Here is a 3,759-nt window from a genome sequence, read left to right as displayed (position 1 = left end):
AGTCAAATACCTTAGGCACTACATCACCAGAGCTCCTAAGTAAAACATAGAACAATGTTTTTTATAGTACTTTATGCCAATTGAGCTTGACCCTCCCCTGGACCATGTTCCTGAGCCCGCAGGGTGGTTTGCTATGGCTAAGAAGTTATAACTTTGCCCCCTGTTAGTTCTATTTATATGGACATTCTTAAAGCACATACAAATACATATGTAGAAATATCATCTTTTTTTGTTATGTATGAATTTCAGCATCTATCTTTACATGGTTGAATCCATTGCTAATATTTGTGCAAAATTTAGTTTGTTCATAAACAAGGGTAGATAACACTCTTAACGTCTAGGACTCCTCTTTCTGTTCATATCCTAGCATTTTAAGTATGGGGAACTTTATCTCCAAAGATGTGAATTTCTGCTCATTGCAGTATAATCCTGGATCTTTTGAATTAGAGAAATGAAGTGTCTGCATGGACATACCAAAAAAAAAGAAAAAAATACCAACTCACTGCCATCAAATTGGATCCGTTTCATAGCGACCCCTTCTTGGGTTTCTGAGACGGTATCACTAAGGAAGTAGATTGCACAACTTTCCTTCCTAGGAGGGGCTGGTGGATTTGAACCACCAGCCTTCTGGTTAGCAGTCAAATATCTTAGGCACTGTGCCACTAGAGTTCCTCTGCATAGACATAGAAAACACAAAATGTGGGCAATATAGGAGAGATTAAGACTTTGTTTCCTCTTAAAACAATCACTGGGAGGTTGGGTAGCATAGTGTCTAAGGCACTTACTTGATCAGAAGTCTGGTGGTTCAAACCCACCAGCCACTCCTCAGAAGGAAGATTGGGCAATCTATTTCTGTAGTGATATCGCTTTGGAAACCCAAGGAGGGGTCACTATGAGTCGGGTCCAACTCGACGGCAAACAACAACAACACAGTCACTATGCTAAGTTCCTTCACACCAAGGCTCCTATATACATCAGTACTATATTCTAGCCACACTGAAGTACTTATTATTTCCCAAATATAGCTCAATTTATTTGCAAATGCTGATTTTTATTTCATTAATATCTTTCCTATCTGTGCACCCTCCTCTCTACCTGGCAAATTCCATCTCAATACTCAAATCTCCTCTTTCCTGCAGTGTTTCTTAAATCTCATATAAAGAGGTAATTGTTCCCTCTTCTGTGTTTCTGTAAGAATCTGTTCACTTGTTTCATTGTATTGTGTTCAATGGATTATCTATTTGAAGTCTGGTGAAGATGAAAATACAGGAAATTTCAGCTGTACTGAAGTTCTGTATTCTCTTGCTTGGGAGTGTATTTTCTCTTCTCTCCTGTATCCCTACCTTGTTTTTCTTTGTTTTATCTATTTCTACTTGAAATAGATAAATGGAAAGTCTTGGGAAGAAAAAAAAAGTTCTCTGGAACTCTGGTCACACACTGTCTGAGGCATTTGAGTGTTAAGCAGAAGGTTGGTGTTTCAAACCCACCAGCCTCTCCACAGAAGGAAGATGGAGCAATCTCTTTATGTAAAGATTTTCTGCCTTGGAAATTAAATAGGTGTTGCTATGAGCTGGAATCAATTTGAAGGCAGTGAGTTGTGTTTTTTTTTTTTTTTTTAAGTTTTTTGGAGGTAACAACCTGAGTATAAAAGCCAGGTGTGATGTAGTGGGAAGGGAAGAGTGTTTGGAACCAGCAAACTTGAGGACCTGTCTCTGTTTATTTATCTATTAAGACTTTTTTTTTTTTTTCTTTTTAAAGGCATTCAATCAACATTTCATTATCTTATATAAAATGGGACTAGTAAACATAGTCTGGCTGTTCAAATCCACCAGCCACTCCTTGGAAGGAAGGTTGGGCAATCTACTTCCATAGTGATACCACCTCGGAAACCCAAGGAGGGGTCACTATGAGTTGGGTCTGACTCAATGGCACATAACAACAACAACAACAACAGTAAACATATTAAAATATTAATATGATTACATATGTTTAAGTATGAAGATACAAATGTGATACTTAATATGGGCCTGACACATAGTGTTATATTTAGTAAACATTTCCTTCTATTATTTTGTTTTCTCTCTTTCTACCACCCTCAGATCACCTATGTTGACTTGAAAGTAGAAAGTGTATAAATACTTTTAATTCAATTGATATAAGGAATCTCCAGTATCTGATCATAAACTATGTAGCCATAATTTTGTTGATGTTACTGACATTCTTCCAAATGTATTCTAGTAATCTATTGCTATAATTCTTCCCTAGTTGGGTATAAATATGATGTGGTGGCAGCACATTTGTCTAGGCCCCTCTGGCTTCACAAGGGGGAGAGAAAATCACCATCAACATCATCATCCCAGGGTTCATTTCTTTCAAGCAGAGATCAGGCATGCCACCATCTTCCAACCTTTTTGCCAGTTCTGACACCAACTGCAAAAATGGTGTAGAAGTGGTGGCATATGATTTCCTCTAACTTCATAAGGGGGAGATAGAACCACCATCAGCAGTATCAGCCCAAGGCTGATTCCTATGAGGTCAGACATGCTGCTACCCTCCAAACTCTTTACCGACTCTGACACCAACCATCTCTACCATGACACTTTCTATGTCTCTTCAAGGGTCAATAATTCATTGTGATGACCACATAGAACCCAGACAATATTAACTAAAATGTTTTTTTTTAGGGAAGTCATACAGTATAATTCAGGTTCAGGAATGCTCAGGGTAGAATTTCTTTATCAGGAGAGCCTTCTGTCTGCCATGACCCAGAGGCACATCTCTCTGGCCCTCCACTCTTCGGCCTGGTTTCTGCCATGCTCAGGCAAGTGTTAGAAACCTCCTTCAGCTTGCTAATAATTGTATGCCATCCTGCCAGCAAGCATCTGTCCAAAGGCATTCAATTTTCTTGAGCCAGGAAGCCCACCATCTCACGATGGTCTTTTTGTTCAGCTGCTATTGTGATTTCTCTCTCTACTGAAGAGATGTCCAGTGCAGAGACCTGGAATCCAAAGACACACTCCACTCCTGGCTGATGCTTCTGTATGGTAGTAAGATCTTCCCCTTCTGCCTCTGGGATGGCTCATTTTGTCTAGCAAGATGGCAAAACTGACCAATCTTCACGTTGTGACAATCTTCACACCTTATTTCGATGATTCCACCCTGATATGGGTGTCAGGTGCCTCTTAGTCCTCAAGGAGATATCTTTGCTCTTTAGGACTTTGCATTGTTAACAAGCTATCAAATCCCCTTGGTGGACTACAAGTACCTCATATTTGCATACTTCCACCCAGTCATCTGGTGGGTCGCAAAGACTATGGCTAGAAGAGCCACACCAAGTAATTCACTGAAATATATTGCATCAATTGCTCTGACTCACTTAAAGCACTTTAAAATACCATCTGCATGATTTCCAACAAAACTGTTGTTGTATTGTTAGGTACCATCAAGTTGTCTCCATAATGACCCCTATGCACAGCAGAATGAAACACCACCTGGTCCTGCACCAGTTTCATGATCCTTGCTATACTTGAGCCCATTGCTGCAGCCACTGTGTTAATCCATCTCATTGAAGGGTTTCCCCTCTTTTGTCGACCCTCCACCTTACCAAGTATGACATCTTTCCCCAGGGAATGGTCCCTTCTGATAACATGATCAAAGTAGGTGAGCTGAAATCTGGCCATTCTCGCTTCCAAAGATCATTCCAGCTGCATTTCTTCCAGGACAGAGTCATTAGTTCTTTAAGGAGTCCATGGTACTTCC

This window comes from Orycteropus afer, unplaced genomic scaffold (genome assembly GCF_000298275.1).
Source record: "Orycteropus afer afer isolate SDZICR_OR568_19922 unplaced genomic scaffold, OryAfe1.0 scaffold00640, whole genome shotgun sequence".
NCBI lineage: Eukaryota > Metazoa > Chordata > Mammalia > Tubulidentata > Orycteropodidae > Orycteropus > Orycteropus afer.
Note: the sequence above shows the minus strand (reverse complement) of the source record.